This window comes from Colletes latitarsis, chromosome 4, assembly GCF_051014445.1.
Source record: "Colletes latitarsis isolate SP2378_abdomen chromosome 4, iyColLati1, whole genome shotgun sequence".
In the NCBI taxonomy this organism is placed as follows: Eukaryota; Metazoa; Arthropoda; class Insecta; order Hymenoptera; family Colletidae; genus Colletes; species Colletes latitarsis.
Genome location: NC_135137.1, coordinates 42,622,715 through 42,641,129, shown reverse-complemented (window position 1 = coordinate 42,641,129; position 18,415 = coordinate 42,622,715). Strand labels below are relative to the sequence as shown.

General features: G+C 47.7%; 1 protein-coding gene across 1 annotated transcript in view; it reads left to right on the top strand.

The window, feature by feature from the left end:
* Positions 1-267: 267 nt before the first annotated feature.
* The window catches only part of Inr-2 (insulin-like receptor-like), a 47,942-nt gene continuing 29,794 nt past the window's right edge, over positions 268-18,415 (top strand). Inside the window, exon 1 of the mRNA XM_076764000.1 lies at positions 268-1,371. The gene's annotated coding sequence lies outside the window, so the exon portion shown is untranslated. The remainder of the gene's footprint in view (positions 1,372-18,415) is intronic.

The window sequence follows — 18,415 nt, the reverse complement described above, 5'->3', positions numbered from 1 at the left end:
AGGATTTGGGCCGCGGTCAGTACCGTAGACAGAAATTTTTCACCTAGTGTCGATGTATCTATTTACGATACGTTGAAATCGATGTTTTAGTGTTTGAAGAAATTAAGGACCTCGCTATATCGTAAACGTTAGGTTAATTTGGGTGACTGATCTTGGTGCCACGAAACGATTTAAATTTGCCGCGGTAATTGCGGTACCTCGATCGTAAGATAGTCGAGAGATCGATTTTGCCGGCAAGGTCGAATGTTGGCAAGGTCGAGCAACAGATGTCGCTGCATGTACGTGGTGCCGTCCACGGAATTTTCCGAAGAAACGGACCGACGAGTTGGCGGCGCAAAGGTACGATGACCTGCTCGATTTACGCGTTACGTGGCGAACCGTGGTTGCGTCGTAGAAGACGTAAGACGAGATCCGTTGAATTGTACGCAACCGTTATGCCTCGTCGGACGATATAGCTCGGCTATCGTGTGGACCCAAGCGATAGCGACATCAGCGAGGCTCGCGAAAAGAGAGGGGATCACAACCTCCGAGCTAGCCAGTCGCAGACAGCAAAGCAATAGGGAGGCAGAGAAAAAGCGTCGAGAGGGAGACCCGTGGATTGGGGGGAGAGAGAAGGAACGAGTGCGATAGTTAGTGAGAGAGAGACGGGGTTAAAGTAGACAGGGACAAAGGCGCCTTGGTGGAGCACGAGGCAACAAGAAATGGCGCACACATCGGCTCGTACGAACATGGCCCGGAAGGTGCGCACAAGGCTACCGCGCAGAGTCTTGTTTTGCTTGCAGCGGGACGAGGGGACCACGGCGGCGGACGCACGTTCACGGGGCATGGCGTGGTGCGCGTTCTAGTAAACAAGTTGTGCGCGACTCGTGCGGGGAATCTGCGTCCCGGAGAGATCGTGATTTTTCTTCCGACTAGCGCGGTACAGCCCGCTCCGAGTGAATCATACCGTACACGGGCGTGGATAGTTTAGTTTAGACTGCGCGTGCATCCGTGACGGCACGACAACGACGTGTCGTGGAATATTCAGTACGGTCGGAAGGACGAGAAGTTCATCGAGCTCTGGTGTAACTCTACCACGGCGGGCCACCTCGTGTCTTCTCAGTCTGTCTGTCTGCCTGCCTGCCTGCCTGCCTGCCTGCCTGGCTGCCTGGCTCTCTCTATGTGTATCTATAGATGTGTTACGTACGTGTGTGTGATTACTACGTTACGAGTGTTTATATACGGGGAACAAGTGTTTTGTGTTGTCGTCGTTGTTGTTGTTGACAAAGTGTTGACCGATTCTCAGCGTTATCGATCGACTCTCGATCGCATCCGCCGCGTCACGACGTCTCGCCAGGAGCATCCGAAGGATTCTTCCTTGGCGTTAATTCGGTACGTCGGTTTCTTGTATTTCCTTCGTGGACGTGTTCTTGCGCGCGCTTCTCGACTCCGATCGTGTTCGTAGCGTGACGACGTATTTTCGGAGCACGAGCACCGCGGCCCCCGCGACACCAACCGACAGATCGCGAAATCGGGAAACGCGTGCCCTCGATAGCTCTCTCGCGATCGAATTCTTGTTCCGACTCCGCTCGCTCCGACTTCTCTCGTGGCTTTCGAAAATGCGCGCCAGAACGACCGACGAATTAAGCGTCTGCTTTTCGAACGTCTTTCAGTTCTCATTGATCGCGTGCTGTCAATCGGTCGTGATGCACACGTTCCTCTTGGACGGACGCGTAGTACGGTTCTGTCCGCTTTCGAAATAACGATCGGAGCTGGAAAAGTATCTCGCAGCATGTAAACAGAAATACGTAGAAAGACAAATATTCTGTACAATTTAGTTTATGTACGTTGCGTACATAACATTACGTTATAAGGTAGAAAGTGTTATTTTACCTCGAAGTTACATCATCTAATTACTCCGTTTCAAGGGATAACGTTGAAAGTAATAGATGCATCGGAGATAACGAAATAGCGAACCGCTAATCGATCGCTAATCTGACGCAAATAGTGTATCCCGAACGAACGGCGATCGAAGTTGTTCTCGAATTATAGTTCGAAACGTTGGATCGTTCGATTCTTGACTGCATAAGGTCCTCACGCGAAGACTCTTGTCGTACATGTTCCATTACTGTGAGAACGTAATTTCGTTAAATTATATGTAAGAAATTGCTGTCGTTTCAGATAAATCGATATTCGAACAGTAGAATTTCTTAACACGAATGTATTTGGAGCCACCGTTATGGCCTAAGCTGATGATTCTTTGCATCACATATTATAAATAGTTCATTTTTTGCATAACAATTGTACGCGACGACAAACATAATTAACATATAATCCGACTCGCAAACCAGGATATTTATATCGTGAATTACCAATAACTTCGATGCGTCTGAAAATGCTATTAAAAAATGGAGTTACAGCATGGATCGCAATTTTCTGTTGATATTTTGGCAATCTGTTGCACGAGTAAAAGTAACACTAAAATGTCACGTAACGAAAAGTCCATAAATACTTTATTAAGAAATTATAACAAATACGATAGCGTTGTCTCTCTCGATTCGATACAGGACCGGACGAGATACGTAATGTTTATGCCGAGTGATATAAACGCGTAGATTAGGGTATGTTTACTGTTTTTGTAATAATGAGTTTGTACGACGACAAACTGTACATTGTATTATGAACTTAATTTCAGTTTCGTTTTGTTTTGCAGAACGATAGGGCACAGTCTTAAATGCGCATTAATTAATAACGTATACATTTGATAAAATTAAAAATAAGCAAATTACGATTTTTTTAATGCTGGTCCAATTTACGCAAACCCGACTCGAAAGTTTCGCGTTGCTCAAAGATTATTCCCGATTCACGTTGACACCTTGGATTAATCGACAGTCTGATCGGTGCATTGCATCTTGGGATTATAGTAGTAGGCTTTAATGTCTACCCGAGGCTTTTGCGTAGCATACCTCTCTAATGCTTCATGGTCAGATTCAAGGAACCGACGCGTACCACGAGGTATCGATGGTTTCATACTGGTAGCCTAACTAATAAGAACATTTTTCATCCATCTATTTCATGCTTGAAAATTGCGCTAAAATAATGGTGGGCGATACGCGTGCTCTCGATCTAATTTGAAATTTGGTCGACATTCCAGCCGCGATACGCCATCGCGAGAGCAACGACCTTATCTAGACGGGCGCATTTCCGACCATCCGAAAGGGTCAAAGTATCAAGCAGAGAGAAATCTCCGTACTTAACAGTACGAATAAATGCAATTCGTCGTTGGAGAAAAAGTTTAAATTCGAAACGACACGAACTCATGCTCTCGAAGCCAATATAAACGAATAGATAGAAACAGTGGTGTTGGTTGGCGTTTGAGGTTAGAAACGGTCGATCGTCATGGACTCCTCTCGGTAAAAGGACCTCGGATCGTCGGTAGGCAGAGCGGCACAGCTATATCGCATTCCACGACATTTCTCTCTTTAGTCACTGACCTCGCGACTGCTCGGTCAACCTCGTTTCGTCGCCACTCTCGTCTCCTTGTTTACGCTCTCGAGCGGCTCTGTCCACCCGCTCGGACGCTTCCACGAAACTTTACGAAATATTTATCAACGTTCCCTTCAGTGACAAACACGCAAATTAGTCGCCATAGAATTTTTCGAGACTGTCCGACGACCACGAATTACCCTTTAAGCATATTCCCTCGTTTTCGCATCCTTCCACGACAATATACTCTTTCGAAATGAAAAAGAAGAAATTACTTACCGGTGATTAACGAAGGACATCGGTATCAAGGACCCAAAGGCAGCAGGATCGTTGACAACGACGATCGAGGAATCGTAAACAAAGCAACCCTCTGAAAAAGTCAAAGTATATTGTTAGCAACCTTTGTATAATTAAGCTTGTATTCCGATTATAATCTCGGATTAACGACCCGTAAATTTAGCAACCTTTGGTCAAACAGTCTGTACTTTAAGGAGTTACTCTACTGCGAGACCATCTACTATTTCGGAGTCATCGTGTGTTCCGTGCTCACGACCGTTTTCCTGGTCGAGCATGGAGGAAAGATGATTTCTATTCGGTAATTCGTAGCACGATCGATTCCACGAATTCCCTATCAGTATCGACGTAAACGGCGATTCAAAGCTTCTGGTAGTTTCCTCGTTCGTCACTGCGAAAGCGCGTGACGACAGACGCGAGTCGCGGCGTCGCAGGGACGCCTTCAGTAATATTCTCGTCCCGTGACACCGAAGTGGCAACGTTTTCCCGATCGAGTCTCACGTGGGATGACACGGCAGGCTGTCATCGACGTTATTTGCCGCTCACGACACCGCAAATAACTGTATTCTTATCGCGGACACGCGCGTTCGCCGAATCTAGTCTCGCCGCTAGATTAAACATTTTGTCCCTGCGCATGCTCGCTCTTGGGTTCTTTTGCAACATTTTTTACGCCTTGTCTGTGAAAAGCGATTTCCGAAACGAGAACAGGTTACGAAGATAATTTATTTCCCATACAAACAGGATAAACTCTCTGGTACAGCAGAGTTAACATCTACGAAGAACGTATTAAAATTAATGTTCTCGACTATAGTTGCACAAGGTGTTGTCAATAATGCAGTATGCTAAATAGAATTCGAGGAAAACTCCACGTTATGACTAAAACTAATTGCTATTTTGCAAATGCTATTCATAGATCTACCACCAGCCATATTGACCCGTACCTCGTCGGTCGGAATAATAAAAAGAGATTTAAGTAACGTCGGTACGTTCGTAGGAATTGTGGAGCAATCCAGGGGGCAAACGATGGTACCGGATTAACATTTAACAGCGTCTGTATCCGGTTCGAGGCTCGAGCGAACATTTTTCAAGCAGCATTTAAATTTCTTCTCCATGTTTCGTTGATACTTTTGAAAGAGATACGAGAGAATAGCCACGGTTGACTTCGCTTCTTCGCTTTCTCTGCTGATATCACCGACGGATTTGTAACCGTACAATGGTAGCGTGTCGCGACCGTAGCTACCGTCGATGACGTTCGTACTTCCGGTTCACCAAAAGCTTTCCATGGCCGATAACGACAGTCTCGTCGCAATGTTTCCCTCTCGAACGTTCAACATAATCTGTAACGTTGTCGTTCGTTCGATTCGAATAAATCTCCGTTTACTCGTTGGAACATCGGAAGATTAACATCAGGTTAAATCATCGATATCTCCGATGAATTGTTGTTAAGTCATCCGTTCGATAATAAGCATAACCAGCCGACAGATGATAAACAATTTCTTATCGATCAAAATGTTAGTATTATTTGTTTTATTTTGAGTTGTCTGCTATCGATAATTTAATAAAACGATGAATCTACGACGATAACTTTTATCGTGCGACACGCGGGTCTTGCTTTCGCAGTTTGCGATCGAAATTTCGTTCCAGACGTTTAAATTTGGACACCGATATGGCGTAAGAGTTCGGCTGAGAATAATCGACGATTGACCGACCCCCTTAGCTTCTAATAGCAACGTACGATAAATAAATTACGGGTCACAGTTAGTCCGATAAAGGTTAACAATAATATCGACGTTATCGTGAAATTTTGCTTAATACGTTGTATTCGTTGTAATTCCGCGATATCCTCGATCGCGAAGCAAACGGTGTTCGTCGACTGTCTGTGGGTCGAATTACGACAACGAGAGCGGTGAGAAAGCCGCCGCGCCAGCCATTTGCATCGATCCCTCGTAACTCGCGTTCCCACCGGCGCGCCACACTTTGCTAAAATTCTTTAACGATCTCCGCAGAGATTTCTATTTGCCGTTATTTTTATTCGAATCGTCTGGTGGTTGATGTGAACGCAAACTGTGTCTCGATTCGAGCGGAATCGTCGTGGAGAACCCGCGGGCGAAAACGTCCTGCACGATGCACAGGCAAATCGATCGTTCGTTCGATCAGCCTGTCTCTGCCTCGAGGTCTTACTTTCCGCAGAGCGGATCGATTCCGGTTATTTAACCGATTCGGAGCATTTAGAATTTTGTCTCTATTGTAGTTGACAATTTGCGGAACATGAAACGTCAACGAGTCACCGATCGGACGAAACCGGTCGACATTTATCTGCATTTTTATCGACGCGTACACTGTCATTTTGTAGGGAATGTTGTCCTCGCGTGTTGCTTTAATTCGAAATTAAAACCAATAGAGTCTGACAGCCTCCAGAGTCGACAAATATTACTCCATAATTAGTAACTGCATAGTTCTCGATACACGAGCACCTGTATACCTTCCAAGTATCTCATTGTTCGTGTGTTGGCGCAACGTTAATGCCGCTAAGCTTCCGATTGTTCGAATAACGTTACAGTCTGCCAATTGGGAATCACCTGTGTCGTTCCGCCGATCGGAAGACCGAGCTTAAGGCTTGTGACCAAACGGTCTTACGTATCGATCAAAAGCTCGTTTCATCTATTTCGTTTGAACGTCATCGTGCTCAAAAAAGAAAAGCTCTCGGTAATCCAAACGGATGCAATATCCACAGGGGAATATCGCATTCCCTCTTCAAACGGAGCTTGAAAAACTAATAAACGTGCGCGACTTGTTACACGCGTGACCCTTCGTTGAGAAGGGCCTGTTCTTTCAGGCGTTGAACGCGAACTGACCTAGGAATCGATTGAAATTTTTCTGTAAAATGTTTCGCGACGAGTATATCGCAGGAATCTGGCGTGGATAGCGCGCGGAAAAGTAGGGGCCTCGCGTGGTTTTAGGAAATCAAGAGGATCCTGGATTATAGAGTTGCCGTCAGTAAACTGCAGGAAAGAGAGGCGATGCGACAGGGTGGGGGAAGCAGCGAGGAGAGGAACAGGTGGAGGAGGAAGAGAGGCCGTTCGTCGAATACTTGGTGTATGCGAACTGTGGCTATGTGTACGCGATGGTGGCTGTACCTTTTTCACCAACTATATTTCATTCGAGCGTATGTGTATACGCTTGCACGATGGGAAGAGACCGTGCATTCCGTGCGTGGAGTCACGTTGTCCTAAAAGCGGTCGCACGGTCTTGCAGAGTGCGCGTATACATATACCCAGAGGTGCATCGCTCTTTTTCACGCGCTTCCATCTTTTGAATTCATATTTTTTATCGCAGGTTGTTCTAAACCTTACTTTTTCTACTTTTCCATTTCGATTAAACTCGAGTGACTCCCGGAGAACTTTTCGTCCCGACCTATTTCATTTATCCGAGTGCGCGCGTCTCACTCTCTACAATTAAATACCATCTCGGTTTCCGAACATTCGATAGTCGTTCGACCAAACAAAGATCGCCGAGGAGGAGAAACCGTCGTTAGAGGGTAGCGAGGTTCGTTCGTGGCAGCCTCTGCTCTTTCCTCGTGACGACCGATCGACGACGACGGTTGCGTTTCCGCGCGTAAGGGGCTCGTGCGCGTTCGTATATGCTCTTTCATATTCAGCCTTGACACATATGCGCGGCTCGGTTCGGCCGCGCGAGCACTACTGTTGCGTGTCAGATTTTTCAAGGGCGACAAATCGAGGGAAATCCGAACGAAGGGACATCGTTCCCTGTGGATTGCCGACCGAGTGTTCCTCGTTTCTCCCTCGCAGACTCTTAAATTACGATTCCTCGACACAGGGGATGTCCTAGATAGCTTGTCGAACGTCGCTATCGACCTTCCAAATAAAATTGATCCGCTCCAACGGAAACGAGTGTAAAAAAAGCGTGAGAAAAAGGAAGCCCCACGTGTCGCGCGTAATACGATCGGCTGACCCGTACCAAAGTATCAGCAAGCCGACCAGGATAAACGTCTAGTCCGAACGAATACGGTAAATAGAAACGCGAGAATATAGAAAAATCACGCACGTATATAGTCGTCGGTGCGTTTAAAGAATTTTGATTTGAAAAAAGCGCGTTACGTCACGCAACCCAATACGCGGAGAGTGGAGAGACTGAAATGATTCGAAGAGGGGATGCTCGACGCAGTGTTTGTTTCATATCGCAGCCCGGTGTTACGCGAGACAAACCGAGTCACCGTTGATCATGTTCCAGATTATATCCCGGCTAGACGCTTAGACCGAACGATACGCGATCTCGACTTTGCGTTTGGTGAGTCCGCGAGAAAAATCCGCTACGATCGTCCCAGGTGAGAAAGATAAGGCTGGAGGGAACAATGGTATCGCGCAATCGATATATACCGAAATGGTCCAATTATCGTTACTCGATCGACGAGGAGAGGATCGCTGCCAAAGGCCAAAGACATTTGGAAATCGATTCGCTTCTACTCGACACGGATCCCGAGGAGACTTTTTCGTGCACCTTGACACCGATCGCATGGAAAACGAGGGCCTGGGTTTGCCGTAAAACACAATTTCCAATTAAACGTTGGTACCGTACTCGAGGGTCGTTTCTCGTATTCCCGTTCCTCTCTCTCTCTCTCTCTCTCTGTCCCACGTAGAAGATATTAATAACGGGAAGAAACGTCGAGTCATTGGTAATCGATAACGAAGTAGGCTAATATAGAGTCGCGAGGAATGCATAATCTATTGCCATGGTTATGGAATAAAATAAAAAGATCGAACCGAGTGTTTCCATCGAGGATCTAGGTCCCTAACCGGGACTTCCCGTTCGCTTTCGATTCGAGGAGACTACGTGACGCAGTGCGCCGGGAAGAAAAGCTGGATACTCGTGTGCCTGGTCGGCTGGTTGCCTTTCGAAGCGAGTACGCGTCTAGCGTCTCTATTTCACCCCGCCCAGTGCGTCGTTCGTTCGGCCAAATCGAGTGGACTCGCGTCAACTCGAGCGCATTCTACTGCGCAATTATAGACGACGGACACGGGTAACACTGTGTCCGACTCTACTCTCGCTCTCGATGCGTTGGACGATCGCGAGGATTTACGAATTTCTGTCTAGGAAAAAAGAACACCAATTGCCCTGTGCTCTTGACGATCCAGGTTGCTCCATACACCAGCGTTTTGCATTTACGGTACAGTATTTATAACCCGTTGTAAGAACGAGTTTACCGCAGTAGTATAACTCGCTGTAAGAGCAGATTAACCGGGTTAACCGAGTCTACGCGTCGATCAACTGGTCCACGAAACCGTCGACTAAATCAGGTTCTGGCTAGGGTTAGAATCCCAGGTACCGATACGCGTTAAAATTTCTCGATAGATTTCGCGTACATGCAAACGAAGCGGAGGCATTCTGCTCCTATGTAAAAGCCGATCTATCTTTGATCCGCGAAAAAAAACAAATGGAGCGAAACACCGGTCGCCGAAAAGGAAAACTCCGGTCCGGGATCCAGCGTCACCGCTGGTAAAAGATCGATCCGAACGAAACCGGGATAACGAAGGTGGATCGTATCCGACGACATCGAGAATCCTAGAATCAGCGGGAACCGAGAGCCACGCAAGTTCCCTTTCGCGGCTCGGACGAAAACGAGATAGAAAGAACACGCGTGGAGATACGTCGTAATAAGAGCTCGTGTTTTGCTTCGCCGCGACAAACGGACGACCTCTCTCGGAGGAGGGGGAGTATCGAGAGGGAACAAGAAGAGACGAGGGGGCGATGGGGTGAGGTGGGGGGGGGGGCAAGAAAGAAGCAGAACAAAGCGAAGGAAGGAGGGAAGAGAAAAAAGCACACCGACAATAGTCCAACGGCCATGGGCAAAGCGACCAAAACGAATCTCTTGCTAGTATATAGCAACCACATTCCACCGCCGCCTCACGCCATATTTGAATCTTTCTCACTGCCCCCTCCTTGCAATCTCCTTCTCTTTCGTCCCGTTGCCCGATCGTTCCGGCCGAGTTTACCCGCGCTCGTCTCTTTTACTCATCTCCCACTTCTCAGTCGGTTGGCTGCCGGCTTTCTGTTTCCTTCTTCTTCTTTCCTATTTTGTTGTTTCTCATTATCCCTTCGTTTCGTTTGCTTTCTCGCTCCGTTATCTCCGCGACGAAAGAGAACCAACAGAGGGAAAAACCAACGCGTTCCGTGGCCTGCCGGTGCCCTTTGGATCTGGATAAATACTTGCACGAGCCAATGCCCTACCTGCCTCTGCCTAACATCGCTTATAAACTCGCGCGGAGGGTGCATGGGCGTATCCGATAGCGGATCGCTCTAACCCCTATATGGACCATGGGGTTGCAGGAAGTACGACGGTACCACGATCTCGTTCGAAATTACCCGTTGGTTCAAGGTCGCCTGAACCAACCGCAAAGAAGAAAGCCACGCGATTTCTGTTCCAAAGGAATGCGCGTAACGATAAAAGGATAGATACACCTTGGCGTCGAAATGTCAAGTTCAACGCGGCATTTTATTAACGTCCCGTCGCGTCGTAAGTTCTTTACGATTGTTTCGAACAGAGGGGAGGAACGTCTTTTTCAATTGTTTCCTTTTCGTTCGGCTATTAAAGTTGAATCGATTCAGTCTCGTTCCGTGAACGTCATCGTCGCCGCCGCTATCTTTCGCGTTATATCATCGGTCGGTCGCGTAAAATGCGCGTAACAAGATTAATCGGTCGTAACCGAAACCAATCGTTTCCGAAAGCACGTCGCGGAGGGTCTCCGTTTTCCCACGGTGCACCGGACCCTGGCGGGCGCGAGAGCGAGCGCGCGCCCATGGAATTCCAGGTCGAGACGAACCAGGAACTACGCCGCGCTGTGGTATTATTTCGCCGAGATGACGGTGCAGATAGAAGGAATGCGGAGCCGCGATTACCTACTTGTTCAATTATTTATTAATCCTTTATATTATATATTTTTAATTACCCAGACCAACGACGCACACTGTATCACGTTGTTGCGCATTAAATGGCTATCCCGTGCCAATGGGAAAAGCAATATTCCGCGCGGGAAATTTGTTACGATCGCATCGAGATAGAGTCGTTGCAGAGTTAAAAATTGAACGTCAACCTAGAAACAGGTCGGGAGAAAGGAGGACGCTCGTAGCGAGGATCTAAAAAGCGTCTCCTACGCGACGAGAGTTGCCCGAAGGCATGCCTCGCGACTAGCGATGGGGTCGAACCCGCATGTAAAATTATTTCTACCATCTCTGTACCGACGAATAACCGTTGCAAGAGCATGTTAAACGAGGGGTACAAGAGTTTGATTTTCTTAGGAAGGAAAAGTTGGCAGTCGAGAAATTATTCGACCTCCCCCCTCATATTTGTAATGTCCAAAGCGTTATTATCGGGTATTGGAATGCTTTGGCGAGCTCCTGTACGTATTGAACGAAACCGGGTCTGGCAGTTCCCCCCTAATCAGCGAGGCAAAACACCGAAGGCGCGAAAGGAGGAAGTAACGAAACTCAGCGAAGGACGGAGCGTACGTCGGCCGGTCGTCAGGACGTGTTCAAGGAAACACCTACGGTTACTTGTACGCACGGCCAGTAATGTTATATACGGTAGTAGAAGTAACGGCGGAACTGTTGCGGGGGTGGCTCGAGACAGGGGGGTTCCAGATGGTAGGCTGCTGGCGGAGGAGTGGCGATATAGGTGAGCATAGTCGTGTCGGTGGTTTCTGCCGGTGGGGATAGACGCGGGGGTGGGTGGCATTGAAGGGCGGGGCCCATCCTTTCCTTACTGCGCACTTTCTTACCCCTCCGCTGGTTCGCATTCAACCCTCGGCACAGTCGGCGTCCGCGGGCACAGTTCGCTCGTAGGAAAAGGCGGCGGCGCGTGCTGCTTTCCTTTCTGTTTCTTCTTCTGGTGTGCGCGTTTATTTCTTCTTTCATCGTCTCCACTTGGCGCGTGTGTCGTGTGCGTGCCCAGTGCACGCGTTTAACGCTACCAGAAAACTCAGCGTCGGACTTGCGACCACCAACCACCGCAAGGACGTCCGTCGCGTCGCATCACGGATATCCGGACACTGACCTTTTGCGTAGCCGACAGCTTTGCCGGACGTCTTCGGCACGTACGTATACGCGGACCGATTATTTCTCCCAATTCCATTGCCGTTTTACCTGTATTATCAAGAACGATTCGTCTTTTAAAAGACCACGTTTCCTTCGTCGGTCGACCGCTGAGCTGCTAGGGAACCACGTTTCGAACGAACGCGGCGTGGCAGTATTGTGGCCGCGTGGAGCACCAGCAATCAACGGGGCTCGTCTCGAATCTAGTTTCCTCGTTTCCCCGTACAAACTCTCCGAAAACTTTCTTCGCAAACTACGTTGCAGACGTAAACTGCAGACAATTATCGAGGAATCATCGTGCTCGAAAATCGACGACCGACCACAGAACGTTGAATATCTGTTGCGGAGGTCGAACGTTCTGGACACGTTGCGATTCGAGCGAAACATTTTCGAAATAGCGGTACGATTCTTCCTACACCGTTTCAACGTGTCACTCTAATATGTATCGCTCTATCTATTCGACTATGCGATAGGGTTGATGGATGCATTTATTAATGCGCATTGTTCGAAGGGCGTGCGTAGCTAAGCGGGGCGAAGAGGAAGCTCCTGTTCCGCGGACGTGTCGAAAGTCACGAACCAGCCTCGAGGGTTGACGATGGAACGAGAGAACGGGAGGACGGGAAAACGGGATCGAGTCGGGGGTTTGGGAGGAGAATGTTGCCGACAAACAAGGGCGAGGGTGAAGGGGGTCAATGCACGCGCGACATGGAATCGCTCCGTACTTCGAGACTCGAACTCGAACCGAGAATTGGACCGAGGAGGCGGTGGTAAACCGCTACGATTCGCCTCGCGATCTACGCTACGCTGCATCTTCGTCACGCGGTATGCAACAATTCACCATCCAGATAATTGGATAGTAATCGTTCTCCTCGACCTCTGATTATTCCCTCGACACTAACCGCGCCATTGGCGCCTTCCTCTTCGTGATTTTTCAAGAAAATATAGTTGCCACGATTGCGTAATTAACGCTAGATTTACGGAGCTCGTTCATTTCACGGGTTTCAGACTCTATCCTCAAAGTTACGGAACCCGCGAATATCGTTTAAAAATTGATACCGTATTTGATCGATACAACGATACGAGTACGCGTTCTAATTAAAAGAAAAACTACGTTTCAATGTAATGCTACATCGTAGTCGTTGTTCCTCCTATCGAAAGGCCCGCGTCAATTGTGCGGTACGAATTCAGTTCGCACGCTTTACAAACTTTACGTGAACTCGCCGGTTCTACGAAGACGAGTCGAAAAGTTTCCCGAATCACTAGTTATACTATGCTTTATTTATTACCGTTTCTGCATTGTTGTATCGACGGTTCTTTTTTAAACACATTTACTGCAAGTTTTGCAACAATTTATCCAAATTTCTACAAATTTTTATGTCATTCGATACATCCACCGTCCGAAAAGGATTAATACCTGAAGACGACAAAAGAAATTCGAATAAATACCGAAGTTGCATTTCGTCCTTTGTTGTGTTTCAGCATCTTTGCTACGGATCCTAAGAATTTCTTAAGAAGAAGATTCTAGTACCGTCCTTCGAACTAAACTTTTAGTTGCTTTTGACGGTCTCGAATCCACCCTGAAAGCGGTTACAATTCATTAACCCTTAAAGCCTGTATGTCTGGTTGCTGTAACCACGCACATCAGCAGTATTTATTATGCTTAGCCATTGAAATAGCCAGCAGAAGCCGTAGCGCTTTCATAATATCTATTCGACCCATTTTCTTTAGAAATACTTATATCTGTGTAAATTGGAATAGTAATAATCATGCCAGTGATTATCAAATTGGTGTAAATCGGTTTATATTGCCATATTATGCACAAAAATGTGGCGCCGGTGTTCGAATGATCCGGCGCTTCCCGAATCTTTTTTTAAATACAATTTTCCGATTGCCCTCGAAATGTTCAAAATTTCTCAACGCTGAAACAGCCCAAGGTACACCAGGAGGATTTAGTAGTGTTTGACTCGTGCTCGGTGCAAGATATTTACACGTTCCCATTTAAAGTTATCACCATGTATTAAAGGACTGGTCGTCGAGCAGCCATCGCGGATCGAAGATAGCCAGAAACGTGCAGATGCTTCCGTTCGTGTATGCGGAACGACAATTCCAATTATCCGTACGCGTGCCTGTGTCGTGCCGGTATGCATACTGGGTAATATCCTTTGCGATCTCGCATGCCTCGAAACAGATTTTCCGTATGCCCGTTCACTGACGCGTTTCGAACGCCCGATAATTTTCCATTAATCCCATAAACATATTGTCCTCGGCTTCGGAGCACGTTCGGTATCGCTCCCCCGAATACGACAATCGGCTCATTATTCCCAGTGTCTTTGTAATCAGTTATGTATTGTTGTCGTACACCGCTCCACGCCGACGCTTCTTCCCACGAATCACCACCACTGCAATTTCCTCTACCATTTTTCCCCCCGCCTCCCCTCGTACCATCCTAATTGCAGGTTTTTGTGTCGTCGACTTCTCCCAGTTCGGACATCGATTTAGTTCTCCTGCTGCGTGTTCCGATCGACAAAATTAGAGAATAAATGACAGAATTAGACACGGACGGATAAAACACGCTCCACCGTGTATTCCCACCGCGTTCTTTGAATTATCGTTCTACCGATTGCGATCGTAGATCGTAGATTACCGTGGTTCTTTTTTCATCGTGTACGACTAACAAGTAGAATGTAAACGCGGTTCTGCAGATCGGAGAGCATTCAATGGCATTCGATCGAGTACTTGCGAGGGAGTACATTTACTATTTAGGTTAGTGAAAAAGTCATAATTTTCCAGCGAAAAATTAAGTAGAGAAAAGTTCTATGTGCCCTGTTGGCGAATACGAGACATCGTGTTTAAAACGCGCGTGTATTGTTGTCGCTCGAGCTTAAGAACGCTTCGTTATCCGAATATTGTTTCGTAGCGTCGCGTTCGCGTACCTACGTCGATAAAATAACACGATATGGTCGATATCAGCGTGTTACGTAACCGCGACATTACGATTCCTTGATCGTTTCGCTATTGACGCGAACACGCGGCAAATTTCGAAACGGGGAATTCTTTTCGCGCTCAGTCATCGTAATCTCGATGTAAGCTAGCCGCGCTATCGAATTCGCGTACGTGTTTGCCGAGCTGGTGTTGCGTGACTTTGCATTGGGCGTGCGACGACTTTATTCGGAATACGTTTTCGGTTCGAGCTACGCTGGTACGCTGGTCGGAGAAAACGTTCTTCTTGCAGGAAATCTTGTCGTTCGAGAGTTAAAAGTTGCTCGTTAATCCTTCCGAGTCACGAACCCCTTTCGTTGCCTCGCATTCCAAAAATATTTCCTCGCTTTACACAAACGACAAACGTTTCATTTGCGGGACAAATGACGTTTCAGCGGTAGGAACAGCAACTTTTTTTTACCTAAAAGGTCGTTTAGTCAGTTCTGCGAGAGCGTGAGAGACCGTCGGGCTAACGTCGCACACGGTAATCGCATTTAGAGCATCCGCGTTGGCTAGGCATGTGGCAATGTTTTGGTCGGCATCGATCGACCACCTCTTACACTGCGGCGTAGTATCATACTTCCTTGCTTCTCCCGCCCGCTGTTCTCCCACCACCCGCATAATCCACCCACGCCCTGGTTCACTCAACCACCCTTACGCGCCAGTGGCTCTCGATGGAGTCCTTCCGGCTCCGTCTGCGAACAACAGAGAAACTCGTTCCATTGTCCTTGGACAATTTCTCATCGCTGCGTGAAATAGGAAATCGACTCGAGTATCCCCCTCCCCCGAATTTCTCCTGTTGCATGAAATTGAGAAACGACACCAACGTCGACGTTGCGCGGACGATCGATTATTACCGGAGAGTACGCGAAACTATCAGGTCATTCCGCGTGTAATGTCGTTTCTTATCTTTCTTACATAAACAAACGTATCGTGTTTGCATCGAAACTATTCGTAAATTCTTTAATCGTGCCTGACCCAGTTTCAACTTTGTCGTTCGACGTTGCTCCTTCTTCTACAATTGCTCTATAATGTACGAATATCGAACCGGTAGCCGCACGAGAATTATTATACTCTTGTAATAATACTATCGATCAACAAGTAGTGTATGTTCTATTCCGTAATGTGTATACGCGAGTATTATTCGTGGAACGATCTCGAATTTCAACCACCCGGGTTTTCGGTTAACGATCCGCGCGATTGCGTTAAAAGCGGTCGCGAAGCGCGCGAACGAGAGCCAATTAGAATTTGCATCGTGGTCGTTGGCTCCGTGACCGAATAAACTGCAATTAATTCGTTCGTCTGTCGCCGTTGCCCGCGGAGGATCGCGCTAACTCCCGCTGCCCGAGAAACGATGTTTGAATTCTTCCCGCGACGGAGCACTGCTGTTGACCGGGCCGAAGGCTGCCGAAAGTCGACGAACTTGCTCGACCGCCACCGACCGAGTTCGAGTCGCCGACTTCACACGGTTTCAGTGGTTCTCACGCAGTTGCTGTGTCGCGACGAAACTTTTGGTCGCGTATGGTCAGGGTTCATTGAACGAGGGAGCCACGCCGCACCGAGGACACGATCGTTTCACGGTTTACGTTCGACGCACGGTGGTTTAGAACGCCATTTTTCAAGTTTAGTACTCTCCGACCCGACAGACCGTACGCCCTTACTCGAGCCTGCTAACTTTCGATTTTCTATCAATCCTGTATGTTTTTAAAACAAAATTATTATCGTTACCGTATTATGCTTGGTCCAACGTTTTTCCAGCTTCCTCGTTGCTTCCCGGAGATGACTTTCGTGGTCCTCGAAACAGATGAAAGTTCTGAAAAAGGACAATTTTAATTTTTAAAAACGGTGCCACGACATTACTTCGAAGTAGCTAGTCGTTTCTTTTTAAATGAATTCTTAGATCGCAAAGGGTTGAAATAAAGTTCTGGACCATCCTGCGACTCTCGACTGCTCGTAGTGCGAGAACTTGGGGTCTTTTTGTCTGTGAAACATCTGGGAATTTCGAAACATTGCGCGGCCAGCCGCGTTGCGACTCACAGCAGGTCGTGACGGTATCGCAAATCACTCGACCTCGTTACGGTTTTCCCTGCAGAAACATCATGTCGGGGGTATCGATCCTTTGACGGGCTACCAACGGTCGATGGTTTTTTTGTTTCGATCAGTTCGTAGTTCGTGGGTCTTGGCTCCGTTGTTCGCGTCGCGTCAGGGCTTAAAAAGCAGTTCCAGGGATACTCCGAAAATAGCGACTCCGGCTTCGAGCAGAATGACGCTATTTTATAAAATAATTAATTACTTATTCTTAAACGACGCCTTCGATCGAGCTTTCTTCTCAAAAGGACGAGGCGCGGGGGGCGTCAAGGAAGGCAGCCAAACATTACGACGCCGTGGGTTTATTTTTGTCCTTTCATTTCTTTGTCTGCTACGCTCTCCGAAAATTGAGATTTGATCATCTTTTTTGCTTTTTAGCCCCCCCACTGTGGCCCGTAGAGATCTCGTACAGCGCGCATATCCTTGACACGAGTATCTCCGCGCGTAATTTTATTTGTACAATAAACTAGGCAATGGTTGTATTTGTCGCCACTCGAGACTAGCATTATATCTCATTACGTTGGTCTTTATCGCCCGCGGCACTCTAGCTTTCAAAACAAGCGGGACCGTAACGAGACGCAGTAAAAGAGGAAACACGGAAAAAACGACGTAATCGTGTCGCCATCGTCAGCGAGTCGGCCGAGCTTTCCCGGAAACGACGATAACGAGGGACGATTCTCGAACTCGATACAATTCCGATACACTTGTTTGCCCAGTTGCGATATCGACTCGAAAGGATTTTTCCAAAGTGTACGCGTAAGCGTATTTCTGTAAAAATTGGCTGGTCGTCTACGGCTATAATTTCGGTTACGATCGTAATTGTGTACAGACTTGTGCTCGTCAGGTAATGACTGGTTGTTTCGAAGCTAGCGAAAGAAGAATCGTTGGTGGACGTCGAATGTGTTGCGCATTGGTCTCGTGGGAACGCGGCATAACGCGATGAGCTTGCGCGAAACGTTTCTCTCCCGGTTCCATTGGGTGGCTCGAACGACGAATTCTGGTTTGACCTAGAAAGCGAACGGGATAAAAAAGTTGCTTTTGCCGTACGCGTGTACCGCCCTACGTAAATTTATTCCAAGAAGAAGAGCAAGAAGAGAGGTTGCGAGGCGGATCTTGATCGCGGATCGAACAGTCTCCTCGCATTCGAGTTTACATTCCCTGACGAAACCGTGGAACGACCGCGATGTGGAGCGAAAAATACACACGATGGGAGAAAGCGAGAGACCGCGAGCTCGCGCGCGGGGCAAATATGTAGTAGACGAGAAGAATCATTTCGTAGGATGCGTTCGAAGATAGAACGCGTGGCGTGCACGAATGTAGGCCACGAGAGAAGGGAGCCAGACAAAAAGAGACACGCTCCTGCCTCTCTCGAAACGCGACACGAGCGTGTACCGTACGATGGCAACAGCGGACGGTGGCGTCGCTACGCCGACCGTCCAAGTTGGTAGCCAGCGGCGCGGCGGCAACCGCCAGGAATGCGCGA